The sequence below is a fragment of the Macaca nemestrina genome, chromosome 10, assembly GCF_043159975.1.
Source record: "Macaca nemestrina isolate mMacNem1 chromosome 10, mMacNem.hap1, whole genome shotgun sequence".
In the NCBI taxonomy this organism is placed as follows: domain Eukaryota; kingdom Metazoa; phylum Chordata; class Mammalia; order Primates; family Cercopithecidae; genus Macaca; species Macaca nemestrina.
Genome location: NC_092134.1, coordinates 134,978,468 through 135,003,388, shown reverse-complemented (window position 1 = coordinate 135,003,388; position 24,921 = coordinate 134,978,468). Strand labels below are relative to the sequence as shown.

Genomic DNA, 24,921 nt, shown 5'->3' with positions numbered 1-24,921 from the left:
ACACAGAACCACAGGAGTTTGGAAGGGTAGTTCCAAGCTCCTTGGTGTGATTGATGTGATCACAATAGACATTTTATCTCTAAGTCTTGGGCCATTGGACCAAGAGAAGAGAGAGCTGGTGTTGAGTTGTAGTGAGAGGTCCGTGGTTCGTGTGCCTGCTGAGCCTGGCTGGGACTCAATTCCATTGAGTCCCATTCCATTTTACCTTCTGTTTCCACCTTTTTCATGCTCCTGCTTGTTTCTCCAGAAAAAATTGCAATAAATTCCTTTCAAAAACTTTACAAAAGCCATAGATGCTTATTGAAAATAGTTCAAATGATATGGAAGACAGAAAGAAGGTGAATTTTTTCTGTTGTGTGTTTGGATGAATGTGTCTTTGGGGTAGTCACTATTAACACTGGGTGTGTTTCCTTCCAGATCTTTTCCAGTGTACCTACAAATCTATATGTACACTTTGTAAAAAACAAAATAGTGCCTGATAAACATTGAGCCCCCCTACTCCCACTCTGCAGTCTACGTGGACATCCTTTCATGGTGATACAATGAGACCTGATTGACTCCTTTTGTTCGCTGGAGTGCTAGGTAATAATAGCTACAGATAACTCACCTTCAGTGGACGTTTGCCGTGTGACAGGGTCTGTGCTCCAGGCAGGCTACATGAAGTGGTTCTTAAGGCTTTTTACAACAATGCTATGGGTGAACACAGTAATTGTGAACATTGTGCAAATGATAGAATTGCAGTAGAGAGAAGCAAAGCTGCTTGCTCAAACTCATGGCACGATTCCCAAGAGAGAGAACACTTTTAAAACAATTATTGTTATAGTCAGGTGATTTACGATCATTTCAAGAAATAGTGCATTCAGTGAATACATTTCAGGGTCTGGTACAGTCTGGGAGCTATTCCTGAAAATGCACTGGACTAGAGGTAAAGGGAGCGGTCCATTGGCCCTGGGCCCCTAGTGAAAGGAGGGAGGTCCCGGGGAGAGGGGGCATGGAGAGGAGGTCTCTGAACAAATCTTGCAACATCCATTTCTGCTGAGTCTGGTCCGAGGTCTGGTTCTTGACATACATACTTTTCAGAGATACTTGGTTCTGATTTTTGTCATGGCTCACCTGAGCAGCCATGGTTTCAAACTGCCTGGAGATGTGGTCTGGCAGGCCAGTGCTGTGCCCACCCTTCCCGCTCCTGCAGGAGGGGAGTCATCCTGGACTAGAGGGCTTCGCCTGTAATCAACTATCTCATAATAAGTGGGTTTGATGCTGGTTTCGCTAGGTCAGGAAGTTTCCCATTTGGAAGGAAAACTGATGCTTGTTTTTGGGTTTTGCTGAGGAGCCACAGGGTTTAGAGCAGGGGCTGGAAGTTTGTTGAGACACCGGTGAGTACACTCAAACATCTTCCATGAAACGTGGAAATAAAGACAGTGTTCCAGAGAGGTCCCTGGCTTTGGGATATAAATATTTCTGTAACAGAATGGCACTGGATGTCTGCTGTGTTTTTTTCTCTGCTATTTTGGCAAGTTTTATTTGGGTGTGTGTCTCCTGTACAGAAGGTATGACATCAGTTTTTGCCACTAAGTATTTACAGCCGTTGGTACCTCCTATGTGGGTCACTTTTGTGCCGTGGTTTCTTTGGGGAAATTGTAGGTCTCCTACCCAAAGCACATTGCCCATTTCAAGGTGCTCCTGGTTTCTGAACACTTGTGGCAGTGCCTTCCATGTGGGTGAAGCCAGCCGAGAAAGTACCCCTCCCCAGGAGGTGGGGACTGGTGATTACCTGAGTCAGGAGGCCGGGGATGAGCCCTGGACTAGAACTTGTGACCGGCTGCTTTTCCTTCCCCTCCTCTCCCTCCTATTTTTCCACCACCCCCACTTTTTAAAAATTTCTTATTAAAAATTAAGCAATTATTTTGGTTTCCTTTATTCGCTATTCCTTGCTAATCGTATGTAGAGTGAGCCTGGGACAGTGGAAAGGAAAGTTGTACTTGGCTTCAGATGATCCTAGCAGTCCAGCATTGAGGGGCTTCCGCCAGGCGGCATTGTCAAGTGGCGTTGTGGAGGTTCTCCTTTCAGTCCTCAGCGTTAACCAGCAGAGGCAGGTGCTATTTATTCCTGGTTAATGTTGGGGAAGTTGAGGTAAAAGTGGCTAAGGGAACTTCCCAAAGTCACATAGGAAGTAGCAGAGTAGAACCAAACACAGATTGTCTCTGAATCAGGCAGGTCGTCCGATTCCAAAATGGGCTCTTAATTTTTGGAGGTCAAAAAGCTGAACAGACACAGATATTTCTTTTTTCGTTTTTTCTTTTTCTTTTCTTTTTTTTTTTTTTGAGCTAGGGTTTTGCTATGCTGCCTAGGCTGGTCTAGGCTCAAGCTGTCCTCCTGCCTTAGCATTCTGAGTGCTGGGCTTAAAGGTTTGTGTGACCACACCCAACTGAACAGACATTTCTTGAAAGAAGACGTACAAATAGCCAAAAAATATGTGAATAAAAAATGCTCAGTATCACTTATAATCAGAGAAATGCAAATCAAAACTGCAGTGAGGTATCATGTCACCTGTTAGGATGGGTATTATCAAAAAGACAAAAAATAACAAGTGCTGGCGAGGATATGGAGATAAGGGAGCTCTTACACCCTGTAGGGGGGTGTAAACTAGAGCAGCTGGCTGGGCGCGGGGCGCACGCTGATATCCCAGCACTTTGGGAGGCTGAGGTGGGCAGATCACCTGATGTCAGGAGTTTGAAACCAGCCTGGCCAACATGGTGAAACCCCGTCTCTACTAAAAACACAAAAATTATCTGGGCACGGTGGATCACACCTGTAATCCCAGCACTGTTGGGCGGCTGAGGTGGGCGGATCACTTGAGGCTAGGAATTCAAGACCAGCCTGGCCAACATGGTGAAACCCCATCTCTACTACAAAATACAAAAATTTGCTGGGTGCAGTGGCGGGCACCCGTAATCCCCGCTACTTGGGAGGCCGAGGCATGAGAACCACTGGAACCCGGGAGGTGGATGCTACAGTGAGCAAGCCGAGATTGCACCACTGTACTCCAGCCTGGGCATCAGTGAGACTCTCAAAGAGAAAAGAGAAAAAGAGTAAGCGTAAGCTAGGGCACCCACTATGGCAAACAGTATGGAGGTTCCTCAGAAAACTGTAAATGAAATTACAGTGTGATCCAGCAGTCCCACTACAGTGTAGATACCCAAAGAAAAGGAAACCAGTGTCGGAGGGGCATCCGCACCTCTGTGTTTCCTGCAGCACTGTTCACCATAGCCAAGATATGGAATCAGCCTCGGTGTCCAACAGCAGATGATGGATAGAGAAAATGTGGTCTTTATACACAGTGGAGTACTATTCAGCCATAACACAGGATGAAGTCCTGTTATTCTCAGCAACGTGGATGAAACTGGAAGATATTATGTGAAATAAGCCAGGGACAGAAAGTTACACACCACATGTTCTCTTATGGGAAAGGCAAAAAAGAATGGATCTCATGGAAGTTGAAAGCAGAACAGAGGATCCTAGAGGGTGAGAAGGGTGGGGGAAGAGGGAGATAGGGAGAAATTTGTTAAAGGATACAAAATTATAGCTGGATAGGAATAAGTTCTAGTGTTCTATAACATAGGATGTCTATAGTTAACAAGAATATATAGTTTCAGGCTGGGCGCTGTGGCTCATGCCTCTAATCCTAGCACTTTGGGAGGCTGAGGTGGATGGATCACCTGAGGTCAGGAGTTTGACACCAGCCTGGCCAATGTGGTGAAACCCCGTCTCTCCTAAAAATACAAAAATTAGCCGGGCATGGTGGTGGGTACCTGTAACCCCAGCTACCAGGGAGGCCGAGGCAGGAGTATAGCTTGAACCTGGGAAGCAGATGTTGCAGTGAGCCGAGATTGCACCACTGCACTCCAGCCTGGGTAACAGAGCAAGACTTTGTCTCAAAAAATATATATATGTATATAGTTCCAGATAATTGGAGGAAGGGCATTGAACGTTACCAACACAAAGAAATGATAAATGATTGAGATGGTGGATATGCTAATTACACTGATCACATACATTACATGTATTATAACATCACTATGTGTACTCCATACATATGTAGAGTACACAATTACGTGTCAATTAAAAAAGGAAAAGCTGAACGTAGATTGGAATGGCTATGAAGTAGCTAGCTTTTTCATATTTTTGATATAGACCCTAGGCATTTATTTTAAGTAAACTACCCTTGGCTTCAGGAAATGTAGAGTATTTGAATTTTAGCCCTGCATTTTCTAATACAGAGAAGTACAACTGTCGGCTTGCTTTGGATACAGTCACAGGGGTTTGCAGTGATGAATTTTTTATGTAATAAGGGGGAAATGTGCCTTAATTAATAGGCATACATGCTCATTTTTCTTCCTCTTACACATTTTTAGTTGTTGTCCAGGCATTGTGATACTTACATAAGCAGTATGTGATATCTTAGATAGGAATCAGAATTTTAAGGTAAGAATACTTAGAGTTATATATTTTCAAACTTTCAAACTGGACATTTTACATGTCCATTATATAACTGTAATTAAATTTTCAAAAAGATAATATCTGTCTTTAATATGAGTGATGCTCTAGCTTTTTTTTTTTTTTTTTTGGAGACAGGGTCTCACTGTCTCCCAGGCTGGAGTCTAGTGGTGTGATCATGGCTCACTGCAGCCTCAGCCTCATAGGCTCAAGAGATCCTCCCACCTCAGCCTCCCAAGTATCTGGGACCACAGGTGTACAACACCATGCCCAACTAATGTTTAAAATTTTTTGCAGAGACAGGGCCTCCCTCTGTTGCTCAGGCTGCTCTGGAATTCCTGGGTTCAAGTGAGTCTCCTGCTTCATCCTCCCAAAGTGCTGTGATTACAGGCATGTGCCACTGCCTGGCCCCATATAAGTGGGATGATGACTTGAGCCTAGGAGTTCCAGACCAGCCTGGGTAACATGACACAAGACCCTGTCTCTACAAAAACTAAAAAAATTAACTGGGCATGGTGGCACCTGCCTGTGGTCCCAGCTACTCCAGGAGGCTAAGGCAGGAGGATAACTTGAGCCCAGGAGTCGAGGCTGCAGTGAGCTCTGATCTTGTCATTGCATTCCAGCCTGGGTGACAGAGTGAGACCTTGTCTCTTAAAAAAAATTACTGGCTACCTGATTATTCATAGGAAAAAAACCTGAACTCTGATCTAAACCTCATACCTCGTACAAAAATTAACTCAAAATGGATCATGGACCAAAATGTAAAATGCAAAATAAAGATGAAAAGAGGAGCTAGAGACTGGGAGAAACTATTTGCAAACCACATGTCTGATAAAGGACTCATATCTATAATTTATAAAGAACTATCAAAATTCAGCAGTGAAACCAAACCATCTACTTTGAAAATGAAGAAAAGACCAGAAGAGACATTTCAGATAACATATAAGCACATGAAAAGATGTTCAACGCCATCAGCCATCAGAAAAATGCACACTAAAGCCACGTCACTATACACGTGTCAGAATGGCTAAAATAAAAAGTAGTAACAAGACCATGCTGGTGAGGATGCGGGGAAATGGGATCACTCACAGTTGGCTGGTGGGAATGGAAGATGGTACAGCCATTCTGAAAAACAGTTTGACAGTTTCTTAAAAAATAAACGTGCAATTGCCGTAGGATGCAGCACTCACATTCATGGGCGGTTATCCCAGAGAAATGAAGACTTATGTTCACACAAAAGCCTCTATGTATCTGTTCATAGCAGCAGCATTTATAAAGGCTAGAAACTGGAAACAGCCCGGAGACTGCTCAGCAGGTGAATGGTTAAACAAACTGGTGCACCCAGGCCCCAGATACCACTCTGCAGTAGTTAATGACATCCTTGTTCATCAGTCTTTCAAACTAGAAACCACCATCATGCTTAATCCCCTTTTTTCCATCCTGGGTCTGAGTGGACTTCATTTTGCATTTCTTTCCAATGCATTTTCCCTCTGTCCTTTCTGGTTGTGCCTCATGCCTGATTTGAACTGTTGTAAGAGCCACTGAATTGTTTCTCTGCCTCATCATGGAATCCTTTCTACACTTCATGCCCTGCATTGCCATTGGAACAATCTTTCCAAAACATGAACAAACTAACTTAAAAGAAATATCCCAAGTAGGCTTCCAAATAAGTACAAGCTTTCTGTTAGAAGTTTGACTTCTTGTCTATAGGGAACCCCAGGACTGTAGAGAGACGGATTTGCTGTCTGCATTTTAATATTAGGCAGAAATCCCTGGAGGGGCCCATGTGGAATAGTGGCACAAATACTGGTTCTAGAATCTGAAGCCCTCATATCCTGGTTCTAATTCTAGCTGGATGTTCTTGGGAAAGTTTTGTTTTCATAACCTCAGAAACTCCATTTCTTAAGAAGCGGAGATGAGGAAGCATACTCAAGGGATCACACAAGGCTGCTGGGAGGAGCGGATGAGGGGCATGGTGAACATGCTGTGTGTAATCCGTGAAGCACGTCGTATGTGTGAGAAGTGGAGCTGTGTGAATAGCGGTTCTGGAATCATTGTATGAAAACAATGGAAAGCACATTCGTAGCTCTGCCTGATGATACCACTGGGCACCTGTGTTGTACATGCCTGCAACATGGGTGAGGCCCGGGTCAGTACAGCTCACAGTTTGGTTCTCATGCGGTTTGAAAGGCCTGAGAGGACCCTTCCCCCCTCCAGCTGTAGGAAGGAGGCGGCTGTCTCCTGCCTATATTTGGTGGGATTGTCTGTGGCTCCTTAGGGACAGGAATGCAGGGAGTGGGGGAAGAAAGCCGGCCTGACTGCTCGCTAGTCAGCCTTCCCCCAGGGAGGAGGAGTGGAGGGGTCATTTCGTGATAACTTGCCAAGTCCTTCTTAACCCATCTGCTCTTAGAAATGACCAGCATGACAAGTAAAAGACCCTTTAGAGACAGATGGGCTGTGTGTCCCGTGCGTTTATGGCTTTGTGGCCTCAGAGCTGGCAGGACTCCATAGCTTTCTGGGGAATGCTGGGTCAGCCAAGGGGCTGAAAATAGTGAGAGGAAGAAAATCCACCCTCTCTGCTCTGGTCTGGGAGTGATCACTGAGGAGAGCGGCATGGAGGGCCCAGCCGTGGGGTCCCTCTCAAGCACGCCCTCACTGCAGTGGGAATGCGGGTCTCAACCTCCCTAGGCCTCCGTGATTTTCGTCTGTCACGTACTCACCTCCAGCTGGGATGTCTATGGTGATGAGATGAGGGAGCATCATAGCACATGTGGCACTTAGTAGGCTTGTGGTGAGTGGACGCTGGCGTCAATGGGACAGGAGACTGGGCGCTGCGTGTGGATGCATTCACGTGCTTGTGGCATGGGTGGACAGAGGAGAGAGGGACGCTCTGCAGTTCTCCTTTTGGTCTGTCAGCCCTGCTGTTGTGAACAGAATCCGTGAGTATATTCTGTTGCCCCAGTCAACTTGGTAGGCTGATTGCTCAATTTTCTGCTTCCACTTTTGATTTCTTTTTTTGAGTCTTGCTCTGTCGCCCAGGCTGGAGTGCAGTGGCTGGATCTCTGCTCACTGCAAGCTCCGCCTCCCGGGTTCATGCCATTCTCCTGCCTCAGCCTCCCGAGTAGCTGGGACTACAGGCGCCCGCCACCTCGCCCGGCTAGTTTTTTGTACTTTTTAGTAGAGACGGGGTTTCACCGTGTTAGCCAGGATGGTCTCGATCTCCTGACCTCGTGATCCCCCCGTCTCGGCCTCCCAAAGTGCTGGGATTACAGGCTTGAGCCACCGCGCCCGGCCTCACTTTTGATTTCTTAAGAGTGGGAAAAGGACTACTTCAGTTATTTTCTGGTTGATGGTATACATTCTTTGATATCACCCTAATGCTTTTTAATTTCTATATATTTTGGATACTGGAGCTTGCCTAACATCTGTGTTTTTATGCCTCCCCCTCTCGTGTAACTGTTGGCCACATCAAGACCAGAGAGAAGTGACCAGACCGATTGGTAGCAGGGCTAGGACTGGAATTCCCCAGCCTTTTGATGTCCAGCAGGCTCTGTTTTCTGTATTGCACTGCTTTTCCCTATTTCGTCCCCTGTTAGGACAGTGGGTGTGAAATGTAGCTGGGCACTTTTGGGGGTGTGCTAGGAGTGTGGCAGATGCCTCAAACTGGCATTTTCCCCTGATTCTGAATTCTCGTGGCTCAGAGTCAGTCTCCAGGCTACTGACCGGGAAGATACAGGAAGTTGTTTTGTATGGCAAACTATGCCAGGGCATTTTTTTCACCTGGCAATTTATTTGGTTTGGACTGGAATAAATCTCTGATATTGGTTTCTTTGCCAGCATTATTAGGGAGTGGAGCCTGACTTGTTAACTTAGCCTGATTCCTAGTGCTTAGAATCTCAATGAGTGTGTGTTGAACTGAACAGAAGTGTGAGAGCGTCTTGGACAGTGGTTTGCAAACCTAGCTGCGTCTGGGGGGCTGTGAAAAAAGCATGCGTGCTTACTCCAGACCAGTTGAAATAGAATCTGCAGGAATGGAGCCTGGGCAGCTGTAGTGCTGTTAAAATCCCCCAGGTGGTTCTGATATACCGTAAAGGCTGAGATCCACTGATCCACAGTGAATTGGAGTCCTGGATTGTAGACATGCCTTATGCTTTCACCAGCTTAGAATGGCTCTTGTGCTTTAGAACTGTGAAAAAAAGTGTTATGCAAACAAATGTGGAAATAGCCTAAATGCCACATCCTGTTACTACCTGCCATGAAGTATATTTACCAGTTATTCACTCTGTTGTGACCTCTACCCATTCCACCTTTTCTTCATGGAACAATAATTTGACAGTTGGTTCTGCAGAACCAGAGTAAGTGTAGTTTGATTGGCGGGAAACGATTTTGGGTATGAAGTGCTCTTTAGGCATTTATTGAACTCTTGTTTGTACCACCGCTGTGCTGGACAGTTTATAAATATTACTTCTTTAAGCAAGGCCTATGGAGTCAGGCTGCCTGGGTTTTGCTAACTAGCTGTGTCATTTGGGGCAAGTTTTTAAGCTTATATAAACCTGACGTTCATCTGTGAAATGAGATGACAAGGGGTCATTATCATCTCACAGGATTGTGCAAATGTGTGTGTAAAGTGCTTAGTTTGGTGCCTAACACATAGTAACTACTCAGTGAAGTTATTATTACACTGTCATCATCATATTTTAATGTAAATATTAAGAGCTAATAAATTTGTAAAAGGTAGTATACCCTTACCCCTTGAACCAAAGACTACTTTAATTTTAAGTGGTTGGGTTAATTTATCACTTAAGTATTGGCCTCTTGAATTTCAATTGAACGTAGCCAGAGGATTTCATAATTGGACCGTTGCCTCTGGAAGTTGGAACTTTGTTTGTTTGTTTCGTTTCACTTCCTACACTAAGCATGTGGCTGTGCGCACCTTTGCGGTGACTTGTGGTACTGGGGAATCAAAGCTTTATTAGCTTCTTTGGAGGAGATGATCTTACGCTGTACGAAGCACTCAGACTTCGTTAACTGTGTACCATCCAGACAAGACCAGGTGCTTCCCATGGCAGCCTGTCCTTTTCTTAGCTCTCTCATCAATCTAGCCTGTTCCTTCTATTCCTCTTTACACTAGAACTTTTCTTTGAACAAGGAATATTGTTTTGTCACTGCTAGGTCCCCAGCAATTAGTAATGCCCAGCACACACTAGGTGCCTCCTGAATGTTAATAGGTGATAATCTAGCAGAACACAAGATAAATCCGCAGGTTGAGATTTAAGCTGTGTGGTATGAACGCTGCATTGGCAAACTTATTAAATCAATTTTGTTAATACAAGTTTAAAATGTCTTGGTAACTGACTTAGTTCATTAATCATTTACTGAGTGTCTTCTAGGCCAGACATTGGGGACAGAGAAGTAATAATATATGATCCCTGCCTCATGCACAGGAAGTCTAGTGTGATGTACAGACACGTGCCAACGGCTGCCATAGAATATGGTGAGTATTAAGATAAAGGGGCACCCTGTGTGCCCTTGGAGCATAGGGCAGAGCTTGTGTTCTGAGAACATAGGCTCCATGTGAAAACACAAATTATTATTATTATTTTTTTTTCTTTGAGACAGAGTCTTGCTCTGTCGTCCAGGCTGGAGTACGGTGGTGTGATCTTGGCTCACTGCAACGTGCGCCCCCCAGGTTCAAGTGATTCTCGTGTCTCAGCCTCCCAAGTAGCTGGGATTACAGGTGTGAGCCACCAGGCCCAGCTAATTTTTGCATTTTTAGTAGAGATGGAGTTTCACCATGCTGGCCGGGCTGGTCTTGAACTCCTGACATCAGGTGATCCTCCTGCCTCAGCCTTCCAAAGTTCTGGGATTATAGGCATGTATGTATTCATCCTTTTAAATATCTGTGGGTAGCACTTAACTTTCAATGGGTACTAATTAAACTATTCAATGGCTTTAGTATGGATTGAATGGCTTTGCTCTGGCCTCATTTTAAATTTCCTTCATTAGAGGGAAAAAAAAGAAAAAATGCAGGTTGAATATCCTTCATCCAAACTGCTTGGAACCAGAAGTGTCTCAGATTTTTTTACATTATTGGATTTTTGAATATTTGTGTTATACTTGCTGGTTGAGCATCCTGAATTCAAAAATCCAGAGTCTGAGCTGCTCCAATGAACATTTCGTTGAGCATCACGTCAGCACTCAAAAAGTTGTGGATTTCAGAGTTTCCGGTTAGGGAGACTCATCCTGTGTGGGTGCTGGATTGTCGCAGCAGTTCTGGACCAGAGGTTAGGTGACTAGGCTTTGGTTTTCGCTTTGTTACTAAACAGGCTGTTTTCTTCCATAATCTCGGCTTTAGATCCCCCGGTTGTGAAAGAAGGGGATGGGCCATCTGATGTTTAAGGCCTCTGTTAGTTCTGACTTGGAGACACCTGGCTTTAGTTCATCTTCCTTAGGAGTGGACAAAGAACATGGGAATTTTGAAATTGTTAGTCAACATTTACGGGGTCGTTGCAGCCTGGTTTTGGGTAAAGGTCATCTTTAGTGAGCCCAGGGAGAAGCACTGCTTTAGCTGTCAGCTGAGAGGGGTAAGCAGTCCTATTAATTTTCCTCTGTGTTAGTGAAAGCATTGTTAAGGGTCACAGCGTTAGTGGAGCTGGCTGGAAAGAGGAGGGGAACTCACTGTTACAGATTATATTGAATGTCTTTTCAGTCACTAAATGCTTTTTATGATATGTTTTTCAGGATTTCAGTGTTGTATGATTTCTCTGTGTTAAGCACAGGAAATTTAACATCAGCAAAAAAGAATGCTTTTTTTTTTTTTTTTTTTTGAGATGGAATTCCACTCTTGTCGCCCAGGCTGGAGCGCAGTGGCGTGATCTCAGCTCACTGCAACTTCAGCCTCCTGAGGTCAAGCGATTCTCCTGCCTCAGCCTCCCGAGTTTCTGGGATTACAGGTGCCCGCCAGCAGGCCCTGCTAATTTTTGTATTTTTAGTAGAGACGGGGCTTCGCCATAGTGGCCATGCTGTTCTTGAACTTCTGACCTCAGGTGATCCTCCCACCTCGACTTCCCAAATTGCTGGGATTACAGGCATGAGCCGCCACGCCTGGCCTTGAATGTTCTGTCTATGGGAATCTACAAAAGCCAGCTTTTGAGCCTAGTGGCAGAAAACCTCTTCTTCATTGTTTAGCTGTGCTGTGAGCTTGGAGGGCTTCAAGCCCAGCTGAAAAAGCTGTAGTATTTTCTGTCAGTTGGCTCTCTTGGAGAACTTAATGAGCACTGGGCTGGAGTGATATTGTCAGAGTTCATGAGCTGTTTGAGGCTCTGGAAGCCTAGATACTGGAGTTGCCCGAATACATCGGCTGGACTCACTGTTTCTCTCGGGAGTAGGGGGGTGGAAAATGCTGTGGTCTTAACTCTGCTCTTAATTTTACAGTGCTGGTATTAATGGTAAGAATGATTTCATACGTTTGTATTTTGCTTCGTAATTCACAGAGAATTTTAAAATCCATTATCTGATTTTATTCCCTCAGCAGTTCTGTGAAAAAGACAGAGCAGTTTTCGTATCTTCTGTTTTCCGGTGATTCTCTTGTGGCTCACAGGAGCTAAGAGCCTTCACCAAGGTCATAGGGTGAATGAGTCGCAGAGCTGGGAGTAGAGGCTCAGGCTTCTAGGGACCCTGTTTCTTCCTCGATAGCTCGCTCTCGTGGCGCTATGCTCAGGTAACTGCGCATGCTCGGTTTGGTCTTTTGTAAATCCCTGCCCCATTTCGGGGGAGGATCTTGGGAGGCTTCTATTCATTTAGGAGCATTTAAGTATCTTGTTCTCTCTCCCTCCTCCCAGATGCATGGGCATTTCTGCAGACCCCCAGGCTGGCCCTTGTGGGTGGGGGCATCTCCTGCCTCCATGTTGCTTGTATGCCCCCTTCTGAAGGTGCTCTTCCCCGCATGGAGCCCCCTCCACACTGCAGGCTGTTTGGTAAATGTTACTGACTCAGCATCGTTGTTTTCTAGAAATGGGACAGGGTATGGATGCCAAGTTCTTTTCTGTGTGAAGGCTGCGATTGTATCATCTTGCCTTCCCCGTGTGTGCTCCCTGAGGGTGTCGCTGTGCTGTGGTCATCTGTGTTCCCTAGGGTGCCTCCCTTGGAGTCCCGGCTGTAGCAGACATGCAGTCAGTACTCATGGCCTAAATGAGAGGAAGGCCAACAGAGCCATTAAATCTGGAAAATGACAAGTGAGGGAAAGGAATTTTTATTTAAGGCATGTGAAAAAGAAATCTTTTTAGAAAAGTTGACCTGTTTCTCAACTGGAGTTGAATTTCAGCTCAGAAAAGCAGCTGTGTGCCCAGAGGGCTTTGGATTTCAGTTTGTAGCGGATGAATTTAATTTGTTGTTGTATGAATGTATTATCCTTTTGTGGTTTTATTAAACCTCTCTTCCAAATGGAATCGATTTTTCTATAAAAGTGACACTTCCTTTTTGAGAAGTGTAACACTAATTGTATGGGATTGTCTCCCAAAAGATTACCTGCCAGGAACCAAACGCACTGCCTCAGACTCACGGCCGCTGGTTTCTGCCTGTGCAGTTGCAAAGAGGCACGCTCGAGCCGAAATCAAGATGCATGTCTGCATCTTCTCTTTACTGCTGTTTCGTCTCTGAGCTGCCTTCAACGTCTAGGAGCTTGGTGGGTGTAGACACATTACAGTATGGAGGAGGGATATGGTGTTGCAACAGCCAGGAGACTCGCTGAAGTCTCTGTTCTCTTCCTGCTCACTGCTCTGACTTTGTATAAGTCACATTTGTAGGGCTGTGCACAGTGGCTTACACCTGTAATCCCAGCACTTTGGGAGGCCGACCTGGGAGGATCTCTTGAGCCCAGAGTTCAGAACTAGTCTCTGGGCAACATGGTGAAAACCCCATCCCTACAAAAAATGAAAATTAAAAAATTAGCCAGGTGTGGTGGCTCATGCCTGTAATCCCAGCTACTGGAGAGGCTGAGGTGTGAGAATCACTTGAGCCCGGGAGGTCGAGGCTTCAGTGAACCATCATCACACCACTGCCCTCCAGTCTGGTCAGAGCAAGACCCTGTCTCAAAACAAACAAACAAACAGAAACCCATTTGTAATAGTGGCAGTAGTTAACTTTTGAAAGTTTAGAGAAAAGTTCCTAAATAACCTGTGACCATGGACAACTTACTTAGCCTTTCTAGGCCTCAGTTTCCTCACTGATGAAAAATGAGAGAATATGGTATTGATCTTACAGGATTTCAACAAGAACTAAACGAGATAAAACTCAGAGCCTGGCACCTCGTGAGTGCACACTCAAAGTTATTATTTCAACATTTTAGAGGAAAAAGAATGCTAATGGGTCATTATGGCTAAACATAGTCTATCACTGGCGTTACTCATGGTATTGGAAGGAACTTGAATTCCATATAGATGGTGTGATGGAGAAAGTATTTTGGGCATTGGCAGTATTTATTCAAAGAACAAAGGACGTGTCTGTCCTGTGTGGAGAGCCGTTTCCGCTTGTTTCTGTAAACGCTATGGGAAAAGCAGTCGGCCCTGTGCTGTCTGCCCGACAGCTTCAGTCTCCGCGTATTGATTTGGCCAATTGTCGCTCGCTGTCATCGTGGCAGCAGCAGTTGAAGGGACAGCTTGTCTTGATTTGCATTTTTGGGTGTTTGTGCTATTTATAGACAATTAAGAAAAGACATGGAAGCCTGTTTATGGCAAGCTGGCAAATTCAGCAAAACGTGGAAAAATCTGTTAGCACAGTTTGCACGTGTGCGGGCACAGAGCAGCCAAAGAAACACACACGTTTTCCTGTATTTTAAAAACTCTCTGGAAAAAAAAAAAAAAAAAAAAAGACATTAAACCATTGCCCAGATGGCTTACAGAGCTTTTTCTTGAAGTACATGAGTATGGCTGTCAGACATCTGAAACCCGAAGCCAGCTTAAAACATCACCATCATTTTGATGCTACCCCCTACCCGCCCTTTTTTTTCATTTGTAAGGGACAAGAAAGGAAAGTATCAGCTTACAAAGCCTTTTGTTACAATTAATCTTTCATGTTCTTTCTTTTGGTATCTTATTCTCTGTTTACATTTATATTTTATTTTTTGAGACAGAGTCTTGCTCTGTCACCCAGGCTGGAGTGCAGTGGTGTGATCTCGGCCTAGGCTGGAGTGCAGTGGTGCGATCTTGGCTCACTCCAACCTCTGCCTCCCAGGTGCAAGTGATTCTTGTGCCTCAGCTTCCTGAGTAACTGGGATTACAGTCGTGTGCCACCATGCCCAGCTAATTTTTGTGTTTTAGTAGAGACAGGGTTTCGCCGTGTTGGTCAGGCTGATCTTGAACTCCTGAACTCAGGTGATCTGCCTGCCTCAGCCTCCCAAAGAGCTGAGATTACAAGTGTGAGCCACCGCGCCTGGTCACTGTTTCCATTTTGTAATGCTAGCGTCACCCCAGTGTAGGGTGGCTAGAGGTATTGTTCTTTCCTGTTTCCTGGTGTATTTTCCTCTACAGCATTGATCACTCTTGAACATACTTTTTGGCTGTCTGTCTCCACCTACAAAAATATATGTTCCCTGTTATATCTGAGATCTATGTATATCTCCCTGGTGATATACCAGTACCCGGCACGTAGATAGTTAGTCAGTATTTGTTGAATGAATGAATGAATGAATGAATGGGCTGAAAGAACCTTATTCTTCTTTCTTCTGTCACTTCACGCCAAATGCTTTTGAAAAATGCTATGTGAACAGGGATCGTAGGCAGGAGAGGTTACACACATTGCTGTGGGATAGCCCATCATCTTCAGATACTTGTCTGGAAGGAGGTGGAGTACTTGAGTAGAGATGATACAAGATAACTTCTTCAGGAAATCAGCCGCGTGTCACAGCTTTTGACATAGGCGTGTGATGTTTGCGTGTGTGTGTATGAAGAGCTGTCGTGGCCTAGAATCACGGGCCTTTAGATCCCTTGTACAGATAGAAAAGTAAAGGCCGAGGCCCGGGAGCACTGCAGGCCACCGAGGTAGAGTCCCTGTCTGCCCTTCTCAGTGTCCGGTCACTTCTCACTGCACTCCCCTCTTTACTGCTAAAGCCACCTTCCCTGACTCTGAATGTGTAACCACGAGGGAGAAAATGTACTCCAGGCTCACAGTTTGTGGAGGAAAAGCCCAGCAGCTGAAAATCATGTTCACAAAGTTTGTACCTAGAAAAAGTGGCCATTTCTATAGTGTCTTTAAATTCCCTGTTTCTCATACATTTTATAAACAAGACAGTAGAAGGAGATTCGGGAACAGCAACTTTAGAACAAGGGGGAAAAAATCAAACCTAGAGCCTTCTAGTTTCTGTTTTCTTCTCAGTTTAGGGCTGAGGCACTTTAGCTTCCTGTCTAAGGGACTACTCAAATCTGATTAGAAGCCATTATGGGCTGGTAATTATCCGTAATTTTAGGAAGACAGATGCAGCACCAACTCTGTTCTCTAATAGCAGCCTTATTAATTTTAAATTTGCGTGGCAGGAGAAGCAGATGTCGAGGTGGGATAAGCTTTCAGATGCTTGGTCATTGGTAGCTTTTTACTTCCACGTATCACATGGGGATGTGGGACCCAGGAAGCCCGCTGACAACTGATGATTATCTGTCCCCTAACCAGCTGGGTTCTTTTTCAGAAAGAACCGAGAAAGAGCTCAGAAACACTGCTCCTATTGCAGCCACGGAAGACGGGTTGTTGACTGGTTAGAAATCACGGCAGGTTATTTTCTCCATCCGCAGTTCGCAGTTCCAAAGCAGAGCTATCAAAAAGTTGTCTTCTCAATTGTATTTCAAATCTGGGTGTTTAAAAAAATGGTGTAAGCAAATCAAGCATTTCTTTAATGGTAGTTGTGTGTGTTCTTGATGCGAATGAGAGGTGCATTCCCTTGTAAAGTCCCTGGGACTTCATAGGAAGATGTGAGCCTTAGAACAGAAGTTGGTTTTCTAGATGATCATGTAGACATGATGCTGAGCACCAGACAAAGATATTGATTGAAGCGATTTAAAAAATTTTTGTCTGAGTTCAGATTTTACATGAATATTTAGCAAATCAGCAAAATAACTTGGAGGAATGTTCTTAGGCATCTAGTTCAGCCCCCTGCCCACATTGTCATAAAATCTGAGTGTGTACAGGGAGGCGCATTCCTTTCTGTTCTCATCACAGGTCTTTCCCTGGCTCTGCACCTGCCTGTCATGCACGTCCATGTGAAAAGACCACCAAACAGGCTTTGTGTCAGCAATAAAGCTCTTTAATCACCTGGGTGCAGGCGGGCTGAGTCCGAAAAGAGAGTCAGCGAAGGGAGATAAGGGTGGGGCTGTTTTATAGGATTTGGGTAGGTAAAGGAAAATTACAGTCAAAGGGGGTTGTTCTCTGGCGGGCAGGAATAGGGGGGTCACTAGGTGCTCAGTGGGGGAGGTTTTTGAGCCAGGATGAGCCAGGAAAAGGAATTTCACAAGATGATATCATCGCTTAAGGCAAGAACTGGCCATTTTCACTTCTTTTGTGGTGGAATGTCATCAGTTAAGGCGGGGCAGGGCATTTGCACTTCTTTTGTGATTCTTCAGTTATTTCAGGCCATCTGGGCATATACGTGCAAGTCACAGGGGATTGGCTTGGCTTGGACTCAGAGGCCGACATGGCCCTCTTCCCTACCTTCCCTACCTTTTCCCTCCTGTGCGGTTCTCTCACAAAGTGAATGGCCTCAGCCACAGCTTCTCTGCAGCTGCATCAGACTGTGGTGACAGGAGTGGTGGCTGCTGCAGGGCCTGCTGTCCCCATGGAGGCCAGTCTTGCTTGCCGCTGCAGCCTGGTGATCATTTTGCACTGAAAGTATGTAATTCTACAGAACGAGAGCCAACATGCTGGTGATGGAGGCGTCTTTATCACGGTGCTCTGCATATTTTAATCTTGGGTAGAAAGGATGGAAAAGTATGTGATACCTGTGGTTTGATGTCAGAAGGACGTTGTGAACTTGACGTGGATTGAGGATGTTAAGGTGCAGCCGGCCCCCTTGGCCTTACGAAATGAGACTTCCCCATCTGCCTGCCAGGCACGCACAGGCGTGTGGCCACATCTTATGTGTTATCCTTATCTAGAGTGCGCCTTGTCGTCATGCTTACAGTTACATGGTGATGTTCTTCCTCATAGAGTAGGTCCCAAACCGCATTCAACACAGAAATGTATTCTTGCTATTATACACTGAAAGCGCTTTCATATACCAAGTGGGAGAGCAGTCCTAAAATCTGGGCTGGAATCGCAGAAGGAAGGCATTGGAAAGCAACAGGTTCCTTAGTCCAAAGCTGGTTTTTGATGAGCCTAGAAACATGACCAAGAGAAGTGAATTTGCCTAAGGCCATGACAGTGTCTCACGGTAGCATTTGAACCTAGCAGTTTCTTGACCTGTTTCTTTAAATAATTAGTCATGCTTCCTCTGATTCCTATATAAAGGTATTCCTCATTCATTCTTTCGTTTCAGTGAATTATTGCAGTGCTACCATGTAACAGTATTTGAGTCAAAATGTGGCAATGTTTATCCCTTTCCAAGGTTTTCAGTTGCACAGTTTTTCAAAGTTGTGCTTACAGTTTCTTGTTGGTTGCAAGGTGTCCTTTCAGAAGCCAATTGTGTGGTGTATTTACGTTGATTGTTGGAGGTAGTTTGGTTAGAACCTACTTCGAGTGGCTGGCGTGGGCCTGGGGGACAGTGACAGCTGCCTGCTTCGTGGGCAGAGATGAAGTAATTGCTTCCTGGGAAGTACCATCCTCCTGGCCACACTCTCCAGCCCATTTCGTTTGTGCGGGTTTCCTCACATCTGCACGTTTCTGGCTTCATGTGAGTCTCATTTATTTTAGCATAGGACTTCAGGCTGTGGGGAAGAATGGCCATTTTAGCACAGAGATACACAAAGGAACAACTGGCTAAATGTGAGTGAAGACATTCTTAGGGGGGGTTTCATTTCTTTTATTCTGTAACAGGCAGTCTGGGAAGCATTCTGGACATGTGGCCTGCGCTGTCACAGTTCCTCCTTGCAGGATCGCAGATGTTTGGAGATTGTAGTGATAACTGTTATCATTGAGAATGTCATTCTCGCAGGCTCTAGTAAGTCAGGATTTATTCAGTGTTAATTTGTTAAAGACAACTGTATTTCTAGCCAAATCCATGTGAGCTGTTTCTCCTTGGAGAGTTGCTGGGGGTATTCCTGTGGCTTAGTCTTAGGGAAACACACACCTTTGAATACTGCTGAAGCTGTGGGGACCCAAAGTGCACCGGAGTACTTTTGCCATATGTGGTGTTAGTCACTGATACATGTCTCAGTCAGACCTGATGGATTCTTGACCCCTTCCTTTTTCACTTTTTTACTTTTTATTTTTTGTTTTTGTTTTTGTTTTTTAAAAGCACAACCCCTCAGGTGGCTACCGTGAATCTCTGGTGTTTTCAGTTGGTTGCAGCTTATTTGCCGTCTCAGGTTCAAACATATTCGGAGCCTGCTGATGCTTCCCTCGGTTGTTGTTCTGCTGTGTGACCTCCGCGCCCGCAGGGTTCAAGACTGTCAGAGCTGGGAGCCACCTTCACAACTACCAGGTTTTCCAGAACCTCCTTTATCTAGCCCTGGGGATGGAAGAGATGTCATCAGAGGCGGAGGTGTACTAGGTTTATGTGCCATTGGTAACGAATGAGGAGGTTTTCTGTTATATAAGGGGAACTTCTTATAATGTGCTTTAGTAGGGTAAAGAAGTTTTTGAGGTTTGCTTTCTCTGGAATGACAATTTGTGATCCTGCCCTTGCTTTCAACACAAATATAATTTGCATACCAGTGCGTGTTGTATTACTGAGCACTGGCTGACAAATGGTTCTTAACTCGTCATTCGCTCAGCCACTGTTTCTTGAATGGCATACGTGTGCCAGCTGTAGTAGGAACTTACTAGGCTCTAGGACTAACCCTTATGAAATGGGGGTCCCGGGGGAAGCAAATGCATGTAACTATAAAAGTTTGTGAGGATATCAGTGGGGGTGCCTATAGGTACAAAACTTAGTTCATTCATTGTCCCATCTCGGAGGTTTTGTGTCTTAGCAGCGTGTTCCATAGCAACGCATCCCTCTGTCAAAATATTCATCATATTATTTTGAAATCCTCTGCTTAGGTATCTGTTTTTCCCACTAAGTTTAGAACTGGTTAAGGACAGGCTAATGGGGTATGTATTATACACACACACACACACACACATATATTTATATATACACATTACCATTGTCAATATGCAATATATATTTTTATATATATACACACACATATATATTTCTTCTTCTCTATATATACCACACACACATACACACACACACACACACACACATATATATGAAATACACACACACACACTTCTACTGCCAAGCACAGAAAGACAAATCTAGGCAAGGATTCTTTTACTGTTCATGAAAAAATAGATGTGTTAGTTGAGAACGTCCTTCAGTTGCCAGGGGAAAGACAGGATGGGTTCACAAAGGGAGATAGTGGGTTTTTTATTTTTCTTCTTTGTTTAACTCTTGAATTCGAAATAATCCAGACTTTTGGAAAAGTTGCAAAAATAGTACAGAGAATTCCCGTATGCTCTTCCCTCAGATTCCCCAAACATTTCACCCCATTTGTACTTTCTCTTTCTCTCTCTGTGGATATAATTTTTTTTTTTTTTCTGAAATGTTTGAGAGTGGAAGGTAGAATGCAGGGTAGGGTGAAAGGCGGAAGGAGAGGGGTGGGTTGGGAGGCTTTTTTTTTTAAACCTTCTGAGATGGAGTTTCGCTCTTGTCTCCCAGGCTGGAGTGCAATGGCACGATCTTGGCTGACTGTAACCTCTGCCTTCTGAGTTCAAGTGATTCTCCTGCTTCAGCCTCCCAAATAGCTGGGATTACAGGCACCCACCACCATGCTCGGCTAATTTTTTGTATTTTTAGTAGGGGGGGTTTCACCATGTTGGCCAGGCTGGTCTTGAACTCCTGACCTCTCATGATCCACCTGCCTTGGCCTACCAAAGTGCTGGGATTACAGGCGTGAGGCACTGTGCCTGGCGATTGGGAGGCTTTTGCAGTTACCTAGAGCGCTATGATGAGGGCTGGACCTGGTTGGAAATGATGAGGAAGGTGAGAAGTGGTTAGGTCTGGCATATATTTTGAAAGAAGAGTTTAAATGGGTTGGATGGCAAGAGAGAGAAAAAGAAGTTTTAAGGATGATGTCAAGGATTTTGGCCTGAGTAACTGGAAGACTAGAGATGCTGTTATTGGGATCGGGAAGACTGGGAGGAGTGGGTTATAGCAGAGGGAATCAAAAGTACGTTTTGGGCATGCTAAATTTGAGGTCCAAAAAGAGATGTCAAGAAGTGTTGGCCGGACGCAGTGGCTCATGCCTGTAATTCCAGCACTTTGGGAGGCCGAGGCGGGCAGATCACCTGAGGTCAAGAGTTTGAGACCAGCCTGATAATTATTAAAATCGATCATTGATGTTTACTAATTTATAATATTATTGCTTCTAATACCGCAGGGGGTGTACACCTACCTGTGATGTCATTCCTAATATCCAGGGACAGAGAGCATGATATTAGTTTTAATATCGCAGTAGGTGTACACTCACCCCGTGACACTGATCCTAACATCCAGGGGGGTAGAGTATGACATGACTCCCAACATAGCAATGAACGGACAGCCACCCGGTGATATTGCTCCTAATATTCACAGAAGAAGTGTATGATATTACTCCCAATATCGCAAGGAGGGTACAGCTCTTCTGTGATATTGTTCCTAGTATCCAGAGGGGGAGAAGGGGATAATAATTCCAGTATCACAGGCTGTGTTCACCCGCCCTGTGGTATTGTTATTAATATCCTGGAAGGGAGAGGATGATATGACTCCCCATAGAGCAGGAGGCATACACCCAGCCTGGGATATTGTTCCTAATATCTCAAGGCCGAGAGGTTGATATTACTCCCAGTATCGCGGACACTGTACACCCCCATGTGACACTCTTCCTGATATCCGGAAGGGGAGAAGATGGTATTAATCCCCATATCGCAGGAGGTGAACACCCACTCTGTGATAGCTTTCCGAATTTGCAGGGGGAGAGAGGATAATATTATTCCCAATATTGCAGAAGATGTACACGCCCCCCCCCGTGATATTGCCCTTAATATTCCAAGGCACAGAAGACGATGTTACTCCCAATATCGCAGAAAGTGTCCACCCCCCAGTGATGATGTTCCCATGATCCAGGAGGGAAGAGGATGATATGACTTTCAACCCCTGCACCCTGCAATGCTCTCACCCTGCAGCACCGACACCCAGCTCAAGCTGACGTGGGACCAGAGGCGCTGGCTGGGGGTGTTGATGGCTTCTTTTTTCTCCCTTGCCAGACTCAGTAGAGGAAGCTGAGACCGAGCAGCCGCAGGAACGAGGTGGGTTTTGCCGGTGGCTCAGGCTTCCTCTGGTTGAGTTGGGCCTTGGAGTAATGCTGGGGGAAGTCACAGAGCTGAGTACGGTGGGCATTGGATCTGGCTGTCACCCCTCTGCGGTGTGGGCTGGGGGCTTGGGGGACGTCACCTGAGGTGGGCCTGAACCTCCCGTCTACTCTGGCACTGGAGGCTGTGGGGTCCCACACTTCTTCCAGTGAACATGCTGGCCCCCGCCTGGTCCCCGAGCGAGGTGGGGCATCCTTTCCACTGCTGGGGCCCACGTGTAGCTGTGGGTTCCTTTCTCATGACCTGGAGAAGCTGCAGCTCGCCCTGTGCTCTGCCTCAGAGATGGGAGGCCACACTGCCCTCAGCGGGTGGCAGAATTGAGAGCCTTAGGTTCCAGGGGCCTCAACTGAGGTCCCTGAAGGGTCTGCTCCTTCCTGAGGGGCTGATTCAGGGAGACCCTCCCTTCTCCCCTCTATGGCTCTGTCTCTTCCCATCACACAGGGTCCGTATGTGGACAGCCTGGTGATGTGGACGCCCCAAGGGCCCTTGGAAGTTCCCTGGGAATGGGATCCATCCCAGTACATTTGGGATGCAGGCACAAGGTCCCAGAGGCAGCCCGGGAAGCCACTGGGGAAGGGAAGGCTGTTGTAGGTTTGCCTCAGGGACAGGGTAGTTCCACCCTCTGCCAAAGTCCCTGGAGCAATGGCACGTGGCTCTCCAGCTGCCCTGGAGGCCAGGGTAGTGGCTGGGAGGGGCTGTGTGCCTCTGCCGAGTGAGGGAGATTTCTTAGCTAATCTAGTGTAGTCAAGTCAGACATTTGTCTCTGAATCACATTTATTTTTTTAATTCCAAGGCTTTACAGACGAATAAGGAGACAGTTTGTATTGAAAATACCTTTTACATGTGAGCTTGAAACAGAGTCTGTTTAAATCTAGGTTTTTTCCTTCCCAGTAATGCCTCCTTTCATCCCAGGTTTTCCAACAGGAAATGCGCTTGTTTGCTCACCTCTGGGAGGGGGCTTTGGCTAAGAAGCCAGCAGGCGTCAGCGGGCTGCTTGAGCAGCCTGGCCTTTGTTAACCCTTTAGGAACTGTGGGCTTCAGGTTTTCAGACCATCCAAGGTAAAGGTGGCCACAGGGGCCTGGAAGCTTTCCCATCCTTCCTGCAGGGATGGTCCGTTTCCCTGCACGGAGCTGGGTACATGGCTACAACACCCCTGTCCTGTGCCATCAGTGGCTTTACCAATTTTGCATAGCAACTTTTGAGCTGATCAATAGCTCTGATTGGCTGTTGAGGATTTCATGGATTCCTGTACCCCATCGGGGGGCCTGAAAAGGCATCTCTGAGGGATCACTGAGCTGACATAGTGCCCTAAAACCATGCCGTCAGGTGGGTGACAAAGCAGGACAGGAGGGTGATTTTGTAGGAGAGTCGGGCCACAGGCCTGCGTATTCTGTCCCCATAGTGCCGGAGTTCCTACGTGCTCCAGGCCCTGGGTTTGCATTGCACATAATTCTCAAGGGCTCATGGCAAGCTGCACCAGGGACACAGAGGGCGGGGATGCGGGGACCCTGTCCCCAGTGGACCAAGGACTCACTGCTGGACTCTAATCTATCTAGGTGTTTTTGTGACTTGCAGAAATACCTCCACCTTGCCTGGGCCCGGGGCCACAGGAGACCCTGCAGAAGATGAAGAATGTTCTGGAACAATATAACAAAGACCTGCCCAGGCTGCCCCCAGCATCCAGCAACGTGAGTTTGCAGGACCCCGAGGAGCCCTCCTTCTGCTTGGAAGCTGAGGATGACTGGGAGGACCCAGAGGCCCTGAGCTCACTGCTGCTGTTCCTGAACGCCCCCGGGTACAAGGCCAGCTGACGTGGCGCTGCCATGGCTGAGCAGCGTGTTCTGCAGCTTTAGCGACGAGGAGCTGACTGGGCAACTGGCACAGGCCCGAGGGGTGGCCAAGAAAGCTGGCCTCGTCACGGCCCTGGCCAGGCTCTGCTTCCTCCTGGGGCGGCTGTGCAGCAGGAGGCTCAAGCTGTCCCAGGCCTGGGTGTACTTTGAGGAAGCACCGGGGGCCCTGGAGGGCAGCTTTGGGGACCTGTTCCTGGTGGTGGCTGTGTCCGCCAACCTGGCCAGTATTTACTGGAAGCAGAAGAACTGGGAGAAGTGTACACAGGTGGTTCCCAAAGCTGTGGCCCTGCTCCTGGGGACACCTGGCCACATCTGCAGCACCGAGGTGGAGGGGGAGCTCCTGCAGCTGGTGCTACGGTGGGCAGTGGGTGGCCAGAGCCTGCAGGCCGAGGCCCGGGCCTGGTTCCTGCTGGCCAGGCACCACGTGCACCTCAAGCAGCCCGAGGAGGCCCTGCCCGTCCTAGAGCGGCTACTGCTTTTGCACAGGGACTCGGGAGCCCCAGAGGCTGCGTGGCTCTCAGACTGTCACCTACTCCTAGCTGACATCTGCAGCTGCAAGTGCCTGCCCCACCTGGTGCTGAGCTGTGTCAAGGTGGCCTCATTGAGGGCACAGGACTCGCTGGCCGGCTCACTGAGGAGCGTGAACCTGGTGCTCCAGAACGTCCTTCAGCCCACAGCCTCCCCACTACCTCAGGCGAGCGCTGGCCTCCCTAACCCCGGGCACAGGCCAGGCAATGCGCGGACTTCTCCACGCCAGCCTGGCCCAGCTGTACAGCCACCGGGGCTATCACGGCCCGGCCATCACCTTCATGACGCAGGCGGTGGAAGCCAGTGCTGTTGCCGGAGTCCGTGCCATCATGGACCGCCTGGTGGCTGTGGCCTGGCTGCACGTGCTTCAGGGGCAGAGCCCAGCGGCCCTGAACATCCTGCAGTCTGTCCAGGATGCAGTGGTGGCCAGCGAGGACCAGGAGGGCGTGAATGCCAACATGGTGGCCGTGGCTCTGAAGAGAACGGGCCGGACGAGGCAGGCAGCCG

The 24,921-nt window shown here is 46.8% G+C and overlaps 1 long non-coding RNA gene across 1 annotated transcript in view; it reads left to right on the top strand.

Annotated features, from left to right (window-relative positions):
• LOC139356895 (uncharacterized) overlaps positions 1-21,972 on the top strand; it is a 40,674-nt gene extending 18,702 nt beyond the window's left edge. The window contains exon 2 of the long non-coding RNA XR_011609406.1: positions 21,791-21,972. This is a non-coding gene — a long non-coding RNA (uncharacterized lncRNA). The remainder of the gene's footprint in view (positions 1-21,790) is intronic.
• Positions 21,973-24,921: the final 2,949 nt, after the last annotated feature.